Source organism: Zootermopsis nevadensis, unplaced genomic scaffold (assembly GCF_977971745.1).
Source record: "Zootermopsis nevadensis isolate Lab colony 2312 unplaced genomic scaffold, Znev_1.0 Znev_ptg000013l, whole genome shotgun sequence".
Lineage (NCBI taxonomy): Eukaryota > Metazoa > Arthropoda > Insecta > Blattodea > Termopsidae > Zootermopsis > Zootermopsis nevadensis.
This window is the reverse complement of record NW_028259145.1, coordinates 4,342,036-4,360,364: the sequence shown is the minus strand read 5'-3', so window position 1 is coordinate 4,360,364 and position 18,329 is coordinate 4,342,036. Positions and strand designations below refer to the sequence as shown.

General features: G+C 39.2%; 1 protein-coding gene and 1 long non-coding RNA gene across 5 annotated transcripts in view; one reads left to right on the top strand and one right to left on the bottom strand.

The window, feature by feature from the left end:
- The window catches only part of LOC147873850 (uncharacterized), a 30,627-nt gene extending 22,334 nt beyond the window's left edge, over window positions 1-8,293 (top strand). Inside the window, exon 3 of the long non-coding RNA XR_015535046.1 lies at window positions 7,711-8,293. This is a non-coding gene — a long non-coding RNA (uncharacterized LOC147873850). The remainder of the gene's footprint in view (window positions 1-7,710) is intronic.
- LOC110832582 (uncharacterized) overlaps window positions 1-18,329 on the bottom strand; it is a 309,094-nt gene that overhangs the window by 114,957 nt on the left and 175,808 nt on the right. The gene's annotated exons all lie outside the window — the stretch shown is intronic.

Sequence of the window (18,329 nt, the reverse complement as noted above, 5' to 3'; positions counted from 1 at the left end):
CGCAGATGGTGCTTGACAGGCTGACAAAGAAAGATTTCCAGGGATGCTTCCAGGCTTGGCAGCGGCGCTGGGATCGTTGTGTTCACTCCCAGGGGAACTACTTCGAGGGTGATGGATGAATTTAATACCTGAGATAAGTGTACGGGTTTTTATACGCGCAGTCTTGAAACTTTCCGATCGCACCTCGCAGTGATTGAAGGAAGATACTCATGGATTAAGTTACATCAGTTAATTGGATTCCATTTATTGCAACACGATTCATAAATCTTGTCACTTGCGTTTCAGCGATGAACATTTCTGGTGATGCACCACGCGGGTTTACTTGTTCAGTTGACTGTACAAAGCTTCAACAGCATTTCAATTACACGAAGGATAACATTATCCGTCTGCAATTAAGTTACGTCTGCATCGGCCGGATGATGGGCGGGTAAACCGGGAACAGTAGGCACTGTTTGGAGATTAATTTGTAAACTGCATGTTTATTAAATCTCTGACTAATTGCTCGGTCCGCCCGCGATCAATTACATTTCATAACGACGTGAAACAGGAAGCCATACTGCAAAGAAGAAACTCGTGTCTTCGCAAAGAGACTGCATTAGACTTACTTTCGACTTTATCAATTACGGTGGCCGTGTAATTAACCGTTCTAGACGCAATATCTCTACGTCCGGTCATTTTTATTTTAATTTAATTCGTGTTTATGTAAGAATACGTGGCATGAGTTTTCTGAAGTAGGAGGAGAGAAGGTTGTTCATTTCAACGACGTCAAATTTTCTATTTCTCTCTCTTGATAGAGGAATACGCCGACGTCATGCTTCTTATACAAGATAATAATTAAGTAAATTAATATTTATCTTCTGACACAATTATTAAGTTACGTTTTGATGGAGATACGTAGGCCTAGGAATTGTAAGTAGCGGTAAATTAATATCTAACAAATAAATTCATACAGATGGATTCCGTTACTGTCCTCCTCGCTGAAAATAACGTATTCCTTCTCTGACACCGTCAGCAAAGTCCCCTCTAGAATGCTTTAAATAATTTATTCTGTGCAACAGAAGTGAAGCGATAAATATGTGTTACCAGGAAATATCTGACGTCTGGTTATGGGAAGAAAATTAGAGGATAAACGCTTGGAACAGAAAAAAAAATGTTCTGAAGAATTGTAACTATTTTAAAAAATAATAACCCTCATATGTGAGAGTAAAAATGCTGACGTCAGAGGAATTTCCAGAGTTTCAAGTTTGTACCTAATAATAATGTGTTTTAGCGTGCTCGCCACTGGACCCAAGGCGCACGGGTTCAAACCCGGCCCGAGGTCGATGGATTTTTAAGAGTAATAAAAATCCGTAGCACTCCTTCCTTCGGAGGGGAAATAAAGCCAGCAGTCCCATGTCGTAGATTTATGGCATGTAAAAGAACCTTACGAGCATTATACGAGATGTTTCGTAAGCAAAATTCAGTGGCCATTTCTCGCCCAAGTCTCTCCTGATTAACTGCTAGATGGCTCTGGTAGTCAAATCAGGATTGAGTAGAAATTGTGCAGGGGCAGTGGGCATGTCACTCACTACTCATAAATGCACACTTCAAAGAAAAAGAAACCTCCTACATGGGAGGAGTCCAAGGCTCGACTTCAGGCTGTTGCAACATAGAAAGAAAGAAGAAAAGAAGATATGAAGAAATAATGTGTTTTCCTAGAAGAATTCAGGGGAGAAATTACTAAATCTTCAGTTATTCATTTAAACAAATTCCACACCTCCAGACTCCCTGTTTTTTGAATTCCGTACCAATGTTACTGCAACTTCCGATCGTAAGCCATCCAAACAACAATTCTCAGCCACGTCATCCTTATTAATCAGTTAACTCCATTGCACTGATGACTATCAACAAACTGCGTCTGAGATCTAATACATCTGTGTTCACGGCCTAGCTCTCTGCCACATTGCACGAAGTTCACATAAATAATGTTTGGAAATTAATTTATCTCCTTAGCACATGTCCTTTACAAAGATTAATTAGTTAAAATTATATTATATTTAGTGTTCTGTCTGACGACAGGTCCATATGAACAGGATCCTTCCATCCTTTTCTCGGACTGGGACCTGTTTATATACGTTCTTGGCAGATGATCCAGAAGTGGTTTGCCATTGCCTTCTTCTGTGTGTGAATGGAGTAATTGTTGGGATGCCACGGAGGAAAACTCCGTGTTGCCTAGACCACGGCCTTGCCCAACACAAGTTATAAATTCGGGCACCGCCTGGAATCGAACCCGAGACACAAGGATTACAAGGCCAGCGTTCTAACCGCTAGACCACCTCATCTTATTATTATTTAGTGTTCTGTCTCACGACAGGTCCATATGAACAGGATCCTTCCATCCTTTTCTCGGACTGGGACCTGTTTATATACGTTCTTGGCAGATGATCCAGAAGTGGTTTGCCATTGCCTTCTTCTGTGTGTGAATGGAGTAATTGTTGGGATGCCACGGAGGAAAACTCCGTGTTGCCTAGACCACGGCCTTGCCCAACACAAGTTATAAATTCGGGCACCGCCTGGAATCGAACCCGAGACACAAGGATTACAAGGCCAGCGTTCTAACCGCTAGACCACCGTGGCTATTGTAGAGGGTGTTAAATTCTGACGTCACGGAAACTCAATGCTCGCGTGCTAGTCATAAGGAGTCTCACACAAAGATAAACAAGTGTCATTAAATCCTGAGATAGTGACACAACAGCCATTTGTAGACGTGGAATTTCTTCGCGACCTCGAAATAGTAGATATGCCGCCAAAGATTACCACCAGCTTATGTCAGGCTTGTTCGTCAAAATAGAATACGACATGTCTGGATGGTTTTGGGAAGGATTCGAAGGTAATTTGCACAGCTCATCCTATTCCGTACACCAACTCAGAAGTTGGATATGCGAAAACGTCTGGCTCGAAGAGAATCTGCCGGGACGGACCCGAGTCCTTGCTTATAAACAGGGAGACTGCAGTTTGCACCTCTGATATTTTTTATAAAAGATGAAGCCATTCTTTAGTACAGGCAGATCTGCATTTTTAACAACGAAAGTACCTTTGGGGCTAGTGCCTCACGAGTAAGTTCAAACTAATTTACTAAGCGATGTTACATACGCGTTTAATGTGTGTCACATTCGCCATTAAAAGACCCGGGTTCAGTCCCATTCTGATACATTATTCGGATTTCATTGCTTCCCACAGAGAACTGTATCATTAAATGAACTTCTCTGCCCAGCACGTGGGAGATTGCTTATTCGGACACCAACTGGGAACCGGAAATTGTTCACTGGTTTAGGATTACGTGATCGACCTTTCCATCAAACGACGAGGACATAAAAGATGAAATTGTCCTTTTGTTTAACATCAAATCTCAATGAAAGTGGTTGAACTGAAGGTAATCTCCAAGCACGTTTAACCTAGGCTTTAGACAAAGGTAAGATGGCTGTATAAAAAATAGGCAAAAACCTTTTCGCCCTCATCATTTGAAAATGGTCCCGTTGTAACATCTCGTATTACGCTGAATATATTGTGTAGATGGTCTAATTTTTAACATAGGCAAAGTGATTTCCCTCACTAACGCTGATACTTGACAAATGCACAGTTCAAATATTAGTCGTGGATCGCGTACTGTAACTTTTTATTTCCGGCTTGACTGTGTCCGTCCGCGTAAAAGCTTTGACTAAACAGCCAAGATCGCATTTTTAGTTTCCATGATCTACCGTCCATGCTTAGTATCTAGATATTGGTCACGCGACTTGAACTCAACACGATCCGGTATCTACAGACAGTACCTCGCAACATACGCGCACACACAAACACATGTATAGGATGAATAAAAATTTAGGATACTAAAACACGTATTCCACGAATTTATATGGGCATTCTGAAGTAGTTGGAGAAGTACGTTTACTGTCATTCAGTTCATAGTTTTCCACATTCTCACCTCCTGAAGATGGCCGTCTTCAGGGTTGTTGCGCCGTGTAGTCTGGTAGACGTTTACCAACGTTTCCGAGGTCTTTACTGAGTATTCAGCTCCTGACGATGGAGGTAGCAAGGACCTTTGAAACATATGTAAACTTCTACCAGACTTCACGTTTCAACAACCCGGAAGACGGCCTTCTTCAAACCTACCGCCGTGAAAACCTCAAATTTATCTTCTTTTGTTTATGAACCTAGATTTTACGTTGGATATCTCTTGGGTCTCCCTCTCTTGGAGAATAAAACAGACTGAGAGAATTTCAAAACACGGAGATGAGAACACTCACATGTGACGCGGTACGCAAAATTACACGGTGAGAAAATTTACAAGTTTCACGATTCACCAAATACAATTATCACAACAGAATGACTGAGAGCGAATTGGGCGCAAAATATTGGAGGGGAACGGGAGACGAGAAACGCATACAAAATTTTAGTTCGAATAGCCAGAGGTTAAAGCTAGCCTCGGTCAGCTTAGTTTTAAATGGGTTGTTCATATTAGAATCGACTGATCTTTTTATGGCATGTTACACGATTACAAATTCTGAAACTCGTAATTGTCAAAATTTTCATCAGTTCCTTCTTCAGGACTCTCAACCAGTTCTACCTTGAAAGTGAGAGGCCAGGATTTGGTTAGTGCAGTTGTACATTTAAATCTTAATACATCCAGCATCCTGACTGAGTATTAAACATTTCCCTTTCGTCCTCCGGATAAGCAGGGTTTAAATACTGATACGAAGAGCGACACTTCTATGTTTCGGTTTTCAATAACCCCACGAAAATAACGGGACAGTGCCTCAGACCATGCCACGACTGCATAATTCCTTTCAATTTCATTATACTCTGGCCACTGTTTGTGTTGGGCAAGGCCGTGGTCTAGGAAACACGGAGTTTTCCTCCGGGGGCTTCCCCGGTTTCTCCGTGGCATCCCAACAATTACTCCATTCACACACAGAAGAAGGCAATGGCAAACCACTTCTGGATCATCTGCCAAGAACGTATATGAACAGGTCCCAGTCCGAGAAAAGGATGGAAGGATCCTGTTCATATGGACCTGTCGTCAGACAGAACACTAAATAAAATAAAATAAATAAAAGTGGTTTAGAGAACAATTAGATCGTACATGAGGAACTATAATTAAGGCCTCAAATTCATCCTACAACGAGGAGTAAAGCAGTTTCAACACATAATTTTAACTGATTAAATATTTGAGCTGTTGAAAACATCGTTAAATAATTTATAAGTATGAGATGGTAAAGTTGCGTCATATTGTGATATAATAAATATATATTATTTAAATCTTGTCCGTCTAATCACAATAAATTCTTATTAAATATTAAAATATTACAATAATTAACATTTAAAATATTTATTTATATTATATGGTCTAATGTAAATCGAATATTTCGATAAAGAATATCATTTAATATTTTAAATGTTAATTATTGTAATATTTTAATATTTAATAAGAATTTATTGTGATTAGACGGACAAGATTTAAATAATATAAATTCATAAGTACTTTACCAAACATAAGAATCTTCAGTGGATTATTTCGAAAACGGGAAGATAAAGACTTAGAACCAAATGGTGTGAGATATTTCTACAATTTAATCTGCTTTCAACTGTTGCATAATTAGTGACAACTTGTGACAAAATACGTGATACTGTGAAAGTGAATTTAGCACAGAAAACAGTGCATCAAACCTATCGAGATTGTGACAACACCTACGATGCATAGCCATCTTTTCGAGCTCGAGGTTGTCATTATTCTTGCGTTCGACGTTTGACTTTGGCAAGAGACGATATTAACTTCACGTGTGATGGAAAACAAAAGCAACCAGGCGCCACATCAATTCCGAGGCATCTCGAAGTGGACGTTCAATATGGCGACGCCAGAGATACATTGCAACTATAAACAACTTTGAAGGCCTTGGACCAAGTTACGTGGATGAAGGGTTATGTAATCACAAGACTGTCCCCGGCAACCCATTCTACGGATTCTATCGAGACAGTAGTTCACGCAAGAGCGTAGAATCATTCATGCAGAATGAAAACTCTCCTGCCTTCATCAGGAGTTTTGGGCTCTCACGGTTGTGAAGACGTCGGTTATAATCCTCGTGATATAAGATGGAGTAGATACGAGGCGCGTCCTCAAAGTAAGTTTCCCACTCGTCCCACAGCTAGCAAACCTTATATTGCGCGAAGCGACTGTGCGTACGTGATAGAGCAATGACGTAGCATGGCGCATGCACTAATGGCACCTCCCGCGTTCTCACAGTAGCATCGTTGCAGCTGTTGAAGATGGAGGTTCTTATTCCAGCTCCCGCCGACTGTGAAGTGCGGTCAGTGATAACGCTAGGCCGCACACGGCTCGACGGACAGCAAGTCTCCTGCAGGAGTTCAGCTGGGAGGTGTTTAATCATTCACCCTACAGCCCGGACCTCGCTCCCAGTGATTTCCATCTTTTCCTACACCTCAAGAAATTCCTGTCCGGTCAGCGTCAGCGTTTTGAGAATGATAGAGAGGCGGAGATGGTTGTCACACAGTGGTTCCAATCCCAGGCGGCAGACTTCTACGACACAGGTATTCAAAAGTTGGTCCCACGGTATGACCAATGTCTCAATTCCGGTGGCGAATATGTTGAAAAATAGCTGGACACTTGCTGTATCTGTTGCAATAAATATTTCCATGAAATTGTGTTTTGTTTCTGTAAACGGCCCCAGGGAAACTTACTTTGAGGACGCGCCTCGTATATAACTCCGAGTCTCTGGTAACCAACTACAAGTCCGAATGACGTCACAACCCGGAAGATGACCACTGAAAATTTTTGGTTTAAATTATTAAAGTATTATATGTTTTGTGCCGACACTGGTGACAGCTTCAAAACTAATATCACGCGTAAGGAGAGCGTAGACCTTTGACGTTGAAGACCTTGCGAGGAGAATTCTGCAATTTGTCTGAACGAAGTTTTTGAAAAAAAAAGGAGGTACGTGAGACAAGACCTAGGCTAGAAGAGAGTTGTGTCCAGAATAAGAAGAAGTCAAAGCATTACCAGCCTCGCGGTGTTACTCCGGAAGCCAGCGTGACTGGCTTGCTTTCCAAAGTTTGTAGGACCAGAAATGATATTCTGTATACCTTGACGTAGATTGGAGAAACATAAAAAAAGACAGATCATTGGTTGCAATGGGAACCAGTAACACGTTTTTTTGTAAAAGTTTATCAATGTTCTGGTTTCATGGTTAACAATAATTTTCATGAATAGCTGAATGATTTATTTTTATCAGACGTTGAGCGAAGATCCTAAAACTCGTTGCCATTCAATCAGCCATTTTCCTTTTCGTGTGTTGGAAGAGTTTTCCAGCCGGCCCTTCAGCCCAGCGCTATCCTAAGCCACCTCAAGACTTTAATTTCTCCTAACGTTGCCCTCTCATTTCCATTTATCTGTCATTTGGACTTTCATATTATCCTCCACCTAAATCTCTGTCGTCATTCTTTCAATTATGTATCAGAGCCATGTGACCATCACATGGTATCGCCCCAGATTTTACCATCCTAACAAAACTGCTCACCTGGATAAGTCACAAAGGTTCTCGTTAGGAAATACAGTATCTTATTTGGTCATTAATTAGTAAGGCAGCCATCACCTAACACATCCTTCTCTTAATTGTAGTTAATTAGACCGCTAATGATTTAACTTGTTTTATATTTCAGACAAGCTACTAGTCTTATCCACGGAGTAATGACATGGACACTGAGAAAGAATGGAACGACATTATCAGGCAGTGTTATATAAACCCATCTCTAGATGGCAGAATCGGTTTATGGTCCGTTGTAATCAGGAACATTTTTTATTCTCACGCCTGCGATAGAAAATTATACGTTAAATCAGTGGTATTCAACCTGGAGTACGCGAAGAAATCTTAGGGTGTACGTGAAATTTAAAAAATATATATATTATTTTATTATAAACACTGAATAATCAGTAATGAAATTCATTTAATTTATTTTAGATGTAGATTATATACTATGTATAACTTGAATTATACACCAACAACTTTGGGGGTACAAAGTTTAAGAGAAATTACATCTGGGGGTACGAGAAGACATCTTAGGGGGTACGTGAAATTTAAAAAATATATATATTATTTTATGATAAACACTGAATAATCAGTAATGTAATTCATTTAATTTATTTTAGATGTAGATTATATACTACGTATAACTTGAATTATACTCTAACAACTTTGGGGGTACAAAGTTGAAGAGAAATTACATCTGGGGGTACGAGAAGACATCTTAGGGGGGTACGTGAAATTTAAAAAATATATATATTATTTTATGATAAACACTGAATAATCAGTAATGCAATTTATTTAATTTATTTTAGATGTAGATTATATACTACGTATAACTTGAATTATACTCTAACAACTTTGGGGGTACAAAGTTGAAGAGAAATTACATCTGGGGGTACGAGAAGACATCTTAGGGGGGTACGTGAAATTTAAAAAATATATATATTATTTTATGATAAACACTGAATAATCAGTAATGTAATTTATTTAATTTATTTTAGATGTAGATTATATACTACGTATAACTTGAATTATACTCTAACAACTTTGGGGGTACAAAGTTGAAGAGAAATTATATCTGGGGGTACGCGAACAAAAAAGGTTGAATACCACTGCTCTGAATAACGGACCCATGAACAGAGATAAAATGTTTGAATGAGTGTTTGAAAATAACACGCATTTCATTTGGTGCCATGAATAAAGGTTTATTTTACATGAAGCATTGCTGTAACCGTTTCAAATTCACATTGCGTGTTGTGTGACATTTTACGCAAACTGTAAACAGGCAATTGTTAGAGGAACATGATTCTACAAACGTCACTGTTACATGGGTCTGAATGTTTCACAGGAGTCTGAGTACAAACAAACAGCACGTTCAGTGATCAATGGAACACATACGCAGAGAATTTGTGAGACGAATCACATACAGCAGGTTAATTTAGCTCTAATATAAGTCGAGGTAAAGCTGTATCAAAGCGATAATGGATCAATTAATGTAATTTAATATAATTTTACACCTGATGATGGTTTAATAAAACCGAAACATGTTGTAACTGTTCCAATTGTAAATCGATTATTCGATATGGAACACAGAATTATATTTTAATTATTTGAATTATCTTATTTTAAATACATTGTGATTTGACGGAACAACCAAATAATTTAATTTTAATGGATCAATTTTATGTAATATTTTTGGTTAAAAAGAGCCGTGAGAATATGGAAAGTGGTCTTATGGGTTATGACATCGTATAATCTTGTTGGTGGTTACCAACGTTTGCGTTTACCCTAAGAAGGAGGTGACACTTTCATTCAAATTTGGTAAATACCTACAAGTCTACGTGGCGTCATAATTCAGTATACTAGAATCTATGCTGCACACCAGTTTCACAAAAATAAAAATTTTGAAATTAGTTTCTACTATATCAGTCACCGAAGTCGCTGAACATTTTTACAAGAATTTGAAATATGGAGCAGCGAAGCCAGCTTAATTTCAGGTCGAAGGTTAGCTGTCCAGGGGTACAACAAATAGGCTTCATATGCAGTTCTGTATTTTACGAAATAATAAAATTATAAATCAGCTTTCGAAACGTTTTAATTCTACAGTTTAATAATTTGGTTGGTGGACATGTGTCGGGAAAAATAATTCAAAACTTCATAATTCATCATCACCAGAAAATTTCGAATGTTATTCTCGAGGTCACGAAGTGGCACCTTATGATTCAAATTCTGCAGAAACATTCTCTGTTGATGTTTATTTATTCCAGTGTTTTACCCGTTAAGTAGAGGGCTGTAGACGTGAATAATCTTCTATAAGATTACATTAAAAGAAGTGGAGACTGAAGTTCAAACGCAGAGCTGATAAAATCTTAACTTCTTTAATCTAAACGTTCCGTTAACTCTTCGTACGGTTAAGACGTGAGCGGTGTACAGACATTTCACGCGTCAGAACTGCGATACTTTAACAGAAGTGATTGATGTATTTCATAGTCGTATGCACTTAATTCGAGGCAACGTGAATAAGCCATTAGGCTTCTGTAACAATCTTGTACAAGATAAATGCCTTTCACGAAAATGTTTCTCGTTTAATGGACGTCAGGTTCAAGGGGGAAAAGAACACAAGAAAAAATATAATTACATGACAGCTATACGAGGTGTGATCGGAAAGTTTCAAGACTGTGTCAATAGAGGGCGAACCGGATGTAGTACGAGATTCTGCCGCTAGGGGCTGCGGCCTACATTCATAGTGAATCAGTGTGCCAGCCGGCATCATCGAATTAGCATTTGTTTCTTAGTTACGGGCGTTTTGGTAGTGCATTACACCGACCCTCCTGCGATTTCGGAATGGCGTGTGCATCAAATTTTGCCAAAGACTCGCCAAAACGGCTACGGAAACCTATGAAATGCTAAAGCAAGCATTTGGGGAGTCCGCAATGGGTCGTGCACAAACTTTTGTGTGGCATTCACGTTTTAAAAATTGCCGAACCTCTGTCGATGATGACGAGCGTTCTGGACGACCATCTTCGAGCACAACGGCCGAAAATGTTACGAAGATTCGGCAGGCCATTCACGAAGATCGACGTCGTACTATCAACGACTTATGCGACATTGTTGGGATAGGCTATGGGACCTGTCAGCTGATTCTAAAGGAAGAACTCCACATGCGACGCATCCTGTCTGAGGACCAGAAGCAGAATCGACTTCTCGTTTGTCAGGAGCTCAAAGATCTTGCAAGAACCGACCCCAACTTCCTTTCTAAGCTCCGTGTGACTTCTTCCTCTTCCCAAAGATGAAAATTCAGCTAAAGGGAAGGAGATTTGAGACGATAGAAGAGATTCAGGCAGAATCGCAGATGGTGCTTGACAGGCTGACAAAAAAAGATTTCCAGGGATGCTTCCAGGCTTGGCAGCGGCGCTGGGATCGTTGTGTTCACTCCCAGGGGAACTACTTCGAGGGTGATGGATGAATTTAATACCTGAGATAAGTGTACGGGGTTTTTTTATTAATTTTTTTTTATATAGGCGCAGTCTTGAAACTTTCCGATCGCACCTCGTATATGTGAACTGCCTCAGTACATTAAGAGTACAGTAGATTCTTCCATTTATACATGACAGTTGAAAATTTGACGGCGTACCAGACAAATATATCGCAGTGTAATTTCTAGCAGAATAAATTATACAAACAAGTTTATTATTATGATTATTGATAGTAATAGTCGTATAAATAATAGGAGTAATAGTAATAGTAGTATTGATATTTCCTGTAAGCCTCATCTAACGAGACTGAGTTATGTAAATAAAGTAACTGGAGTGGATGTCCTCAAGACATGCAGTTGTATGGCAGAACAATTACGTCGGCTCTTTGTATCTGGTATTGAACAAACATGTCACAGATATCTGTCATTTATAAATGAAACGCACATTATCCCATTAAATCCAGTCCACAATTACACTCCATTTCTCTAAAGTTCACTTTAATATTATCTATCCATTTTCACTAAGATATTTCGAGTAAAATCTTTCCATCGCGTCTTTTGAACGAGATCTTATACTCACTTTTCATCTTAACCACACGTGCTACGCTCCATTCTCCTTGGCACCGTTCTAAAAATATTCTATTGTCAGTCTACGTTCTCCCCTTAGGTCAATTTTCATCGCTTTGCGTTATAAATGTGAACAACATCATATTCTTTATCCTTCGGGGGTGTTGACAATGGTGAGGAAAACATAATCGATATCGCTCCCCAAAGTTGACAGTGATCGATATATCAGTACACGGCGCCTGGAGCTGTTGACGTCAAAATAAATCTGCCTTTATCACCACACGAGATGTGACTAAACAAATGGCTACATTCTGGAAGGGTCGGAATATTATGAACACAACGTGAGGGCTACATTTTGAGAAACTCACGGTCTCCGCCTTGAAGATTAGAGTGACGATGCACGAAGGCATAATTTTTGTTTCCATGTGCGTTTGCATCGCATTATCCTAACATACGTCGTGCTTTTCTTAATTATTTTTGACATAAGCGCTACAAGGTCCTTAAATTGGCCACGACCGCATAATTTATTATTTATGATTTATCTCGCTTCTCATCCAACAAAACATATATTTATATAGCGGGTTCGATTCCCGGCGGTGCCCGAATTTATAACTTGTGTTGGGCAAGGCCGTGGTCTAGGCAACACGGAGTTTTCCTCCGGGGGCTTGCCCGGTTTCTCCGTGGCATCCCAACAATTACTCCATTCACACACAGAAGAAGGCAATGGCAAACCACTTCTGGATCATCTGCCAAGAACGTATATGAACAGGTCCCAGTCCGAGAAAAGGATGGAAGGATCCTGTTCATATGGACCTGTCGTCAGACAGAACACTAAATAATAATAAGATGAGGTGGTCTAGCGGTTAGAACGCTAGCCTTGTAATCCTGGGGTCCCGGGTTCGATTCCCGGCGGTGCCCGAATTTATAACTTGTGTTGGGCAAGGCCGTGGTCTAGGCAACACGGAGTTTTCCTCCGGGGGCTTCTTCCCCGGTTTCTCCGTGGCATCCCAACAATTACTCCATTCACACACAGAAGAAGGCAATGGCAAACCACTTCTGGATCATCTGCCAAGAACGTATATGAACAGATCCCAGTCCGAGAAAAGGATGGAAGGATCCTGTTCATATGGACATGTCGTCAGACAGAACACTACAAATAAATAAAGTGTCTGTCTGTCTCTCTCTCTCTCTCCCCCCAGCTGAGATCGGTCAACATTCAACCAAAGACACGCCAGTTTTGAGACGACCTACTCGTATTGCATATTCGCCATGTTACTGTTTGTATACTGTCCGACGTTCTCATGGTTTACTTTAGTCTAAAGACAGAATAGAGTAAATTTGGTAAAAATCATTTCCTTCCAAATTGTTACGCAGTAATCACATACGGCCAATTTCTCACCCCTCCGACCCTACGTAAATAAGGGTCTTGGGGCTTTTTTCCTTACAGAAACGACTGCAATATGAAAAGTTGATTTGTGTTTAATTTCGTATTCAGATGCTTCGTCCCGTACAATAATTTAGCCTCGCTGTAAACCTTCAACTCCGGGATCGTTTCCAATATTCGGGTTCTGCTAATTTGTCATTTATCTTTTAGAAATTATTTGCCCTCCTCTTGTAAAAGTAATTTGTATTTACATTGCAGTGCAATGTACGGTTGAATTCGTTCTTTTATTTTTTTTATTTTTATTTTTTATACGATGTGCAGAAAATGAATGAATGATGATGCAGTTTCCTGTCTGTTCATTTAATCCCCAAAAACCCCACTGGATACAATTTTAATTATGTTATATACAGTAGATACACATACATGGTTGTTTGAAAATTTTTATTTTTGTGTTTTACCGGTCGTTTACAATCCATAATTCACACGAAATAATTACTGAACTTTATCAACTTAATAAAAATTGGACCAATACTAATAATTAATAAGTGGAACACAATTGATTAATTATTAATACATAAAACTTGTAGGACCACATGAAATTTTTTCTGCATGAAGATTACAGGAAAACAACGTAAAATAATTTCAGGCTCTGGGCATGTGATATCTGTACCGAGATTTGGTTTAGAACAAAAAAATATGTGGATACAGTAAGTAATGCAAGATGACAGTCGATTTCCTGTCTTGTTCCACACTACTATTTCGAAAATATGCTTTCATCTTGCATGTGGAGCTCAAAGTTTTATGCAGAGGCAACGCGGGGTGTCTCCAAGCGAGACGATTTTGAGATTCGCACTTCAGACTCCCTGGGAAGCCAACACGACTTTTACATAAAATAATCTTTTACGTCAATGGCGAATTTTCACCCCGCTGTATTATAAAACTGTACATTCATTTCTGCAAAATTAAGTGGACGCCAGAAAATTAAAAGCGTCATTCAATCGACGATGTTGTTGATAAGGTCACATGCAGAAAACTAAACGTACGCGTACAAAATGTTCATTGGTTTATTTTGAGTGAAAGTATAGTTAGGCCCCGATTTACGCCGGAGTTACGTTCCACCTCCTCGGGGTCGGTATCTGAAGCGGCGTAAATCGAGGAAGAATTATAATGGATTCTAATGGCAACTGATGCCGACACTAGCCTCGCCTAGGTACCCAATTCCTGTGCTGCATTTTCAAATTTTCTTTTTATATTTTTGTATTTTTAATATTATTTTAAAATAGCGTTAATGTGAAACAGCGTAAAATGAAGCGTCGTAAAGCGGGGCCTACCTGCATATATGAATATGTTTAGATATGTCAACCTCTGTGTATTTATTTGACAAATCAATCTCACCCGACGACCATTTCTCGTTCTTCAGTGACCTTTAATAATCGGCCTTTACCTGCATCTCGTACAGGACGAAATACAACTTCCTTTACAAGATGCTTTTATCATGGCCAGGTTAGAAATGACGCCATAACAGGGGATATTATTAAAGTAGAAACTGATTCTAAAGCACATCTCTTACGACTGCTGTTTGCATATAAACTGTACAGCATTATTTTACTGAGCGTGCTTATAAACTAGTCCGTAGCCGTTTTGGCGAGTCTTTGGCAAGAGATTCAGGCAGAATCGCAGATGGTGCTTGACAGGCTGACAAAGAAAGATTTCCAGGGATGCTTCCAGGCTTGGCAGCGACGATGGGATCGTTGTGTTCACTCCCAGGGGAACTACTTCGAGGGTGATGAATGAATTTAATACCTGAGAGAAGTGTACGGGTTTTTATACGCGCAGTCTGGAAACCTTCCGATCGCACCTCGTATGCTTAATATTTGCAAGCTCTGGGTTTCGTAATCTTCAAAGGGAGTCGATTTGTCCTTTTAGTTCAGTTAGCTTAAGTCAGTTCATTGTTCAGTTAATAATTCTATTCATTCACTTCGTTTAATTTCTTTACTTAATTAATTAACTATTTATTTTGCATCCACTGCATTTGAAAGATATCCCAGAAACGACCACTCGGTCCTGCAAATAGCCATCTTACATTTAAGACAGGCAAAACTCTCTAAAAGCAACCTCGAATTTTCATTCTTCTTATATAGTGGGATACGTAACACGCGGAAGAGGTGAGAGGAAGATACGTAGAGAACAGAGGCGAAGAACTCTTAAAGGCTGGGGAAAGTTGGTAAAAGATAAACAACCTTTTCGGTTGTTGTCCTGTGGGGGTTACGACAAACATGCTTCTTTCCCTGCTTTGAGATGAATCTCGCACAAGCTAACCCTTATTCCACTCAGCCAGATCCACTTAAAAAGCGCGGTTCACATTCGTGAGGATAAAACAGCGCTATTAATTTACACAAGAAGATCAGTTTCTGCACTCTCATTTTCGGTCGGCTATACTGTGGAATTTTGTTACCTAGAATCTTTGATAACTTGCGATAAGGAAGCAGAAACAGGGTGTACAATTCCTACTGAGACATGATCCCGTTTCACGTTCACTCGCCTTAAACTGTCTGCTTACTCCCCATTTTAATGATACTCCAAATTCTTGGTTTCTTAAGGTACAATTTGGCTGCACGCGACAGAGACAAGCGACCGAGGCAGGCGACAGAGTTACGAGACCGAGACTGGTCGCTTCCTGTCTGCTCTCTGTACAATCGTATGAAGTACAATTACGAGCGCGAGATAAAGACAGGCGACAGAGACAAGCGACCGAGGCAGGCGACAGAGTTACGAGACCGAGACTGGTCGCTTCCTGTCTGCTCTCTGTACAATCGTATGAAGTACAATTACGAGCGCGAGATAAAGACAGGCGACAGAGACAAGCGACCGAGGCAGGCGGCAGAGTTACGAGACCGAGACTGGTCGCTTCCTGTCTGCTCTCTGTACGATCGTATGAAGTACAATTACGAGCGCGAGACAGAGACAAAGCACAGGAGACCGCTCTCGGACCAGTAGTGTCTCGCGACGGGCTCAGGCAGCACGTGTGTTGTTGAGTAAAATAATGGCAGAAATTAGATTTACTGGTGACCAAGATGAGCAATTGGTAGAATTAGTAGCAGAAAACCGACCACTGACCACCGACAGAAAGATCCTTCTTCGCGTCTGGTTTTGAATATTGAACTCATAGGTTTTCTTTGTTTCTTTCGCAACACATCATCATCTTCTTCTTCTTCTTATTCTTCGAGTAACCTTTTTAGAAGCATTTTTGTACTCATTTTTCACAGAATATGTGCACGTATGTCTCAACAAAACAAAGAAAACAAACACTTCGCCGCATGTCTCGGTCGTCACCTCAAAAGTGTCTGGCGACAAGCTGCGATGTGTCCGTATCCCGTCTCTGCCGCTAGCCTCGGTCGCTTGTCTCTGTCGCGTGCACCCAAATTGTACCTTTAAGCGTAATATTTCTGGAGTTCTCCCATCAAAATTCTGTAGGCCTACGACGTTATTTTCTAAGTAAGATTCTGAACTTACCAATTACTTTACACCTTACAAATCAAAATATTCTCCTGGGAACTTTATTTTCAAACACTAACGCTAATCGTGTACGTCTTCATATTCAAGTGTTTTGGGGAACCAAATAAGATAAATGGGTCACGACTGCGTGTTTTAAACTCCTTCCTAATTATTACTCTGATCGTCTTGAAGTTTCGTGTGATGGCATACGAAGTCTGAAGTTGAAACAACGTCATTAAATAACCAAATAAGCTATAAATTCACGTAGTACGATAAAACAGCGTAGAGCAGAGAAAGTCATGTTTATTCGTGCATAAATTCTGCTAACTTATTAAAGAAGACATTAGGTTCAACACATGTAGCTTTGTAGTTTAGTAAATGAAGTAAAATTCATTAAGAATTATGTTTTAAGTTCTATGTCATTAGAAATGTCGGGGCTCGCATTGAAATGTTACATTCTTATATAGATTTTGGCGTACAAAACACAAAATTTTTGTCGATATCCGTCAGTTTACAAGATAAAACATGCGGATAGACGGACATTATTATGAATTCATATTAAGAACCTGCGTCGGACAATGAACATGAATCGATAATGACCATATAATATTGAAAGTTACTAGAATTAAATGAGAAGTAGCGCTGTAATATACGTTCTCAGAGGAGCTTATGACGAAAACTTGTTTTCAAATGTTTTATCAATGACGAGGCGAACATGAACTATAAATAAATAGACATACAATTCACTGATTCATTTTTGCTTATATTTCCGAAAAATAGAGATCCTGATAAGGTAATGTAATCAACAAATCGCATCGTTGTCATGGTAACTGTTGAAATATATTAAAAGTTACATTACTTAAATACAAATTAAAAGTACATATTTATTTATTTTCACAGTCTATACACAAACGTTGTAATTAAATGATGTTAAAATTATATAATATTAAAACATTATTTAGTATAAAATATTATATTTTGGCGCTTTTTATCGTAAATACGATTTTACATTATTTAGCGCTTTTTTACGACATGTTTCGATGGATAAGACCTCATCTTCAGGTTTATATCAATTTTATAATATTTTAAAATTATTTTAAAATTATTAGATATTTTTATGCAAAGTATTATATTGATCTGTGCTAAATAATGTAAAATCGTATTTACGATGAAAAGCGCCAAAATATAATATTTTATACTACATAATGTTTCAATATTATATAATTTTAACAACATCATTTAATTACAACGTTTGTGTATAGACTGTGAAAATAAATATATATTTAATCAACACAAACATGACGCATTTAAGCTACAAATTAAAAGTATGTAAAATTTTAACTTTCAGAAATTAGCGGCGTCGAGGAAACTGATTTACGTTATGACGAGAGCAGTAAGCACTTCTAGAAAGTTGGTAAACTTCTATCAGACTACAGAGCGAAATATCCCATTTTGCTCTGACTACGAATTCTGAGGGCAGCCTGTATAAAGGTCGTGTGTGTGGTTTTCTGAACAAGGTGAGGACATTCTGGTAGCCTTCCAGTAAGCTGACACAGTACGATTATTGGCTTAAGTGTGGGAGGAATGGAGGGCCATTACTGCATCCAACTTCGAGTGTTCTGTTAAACTTTTAATAAGTTGTTCATTTCTAAACTTAAACCGCTCCTACACTGGAGTTTACCAACAGTAATCCGATTGGGAATGTGAGGCAAGTAGTAACCTACATCGGGAAGTTTAGTTGAAATTACTGAAGACAGAATGTCTGTAATATATCTCTGTTGGCCATTCTCACGAGAAAACTTTTAAGAGTGGAGTTTACTCTGGTTCAGAAACC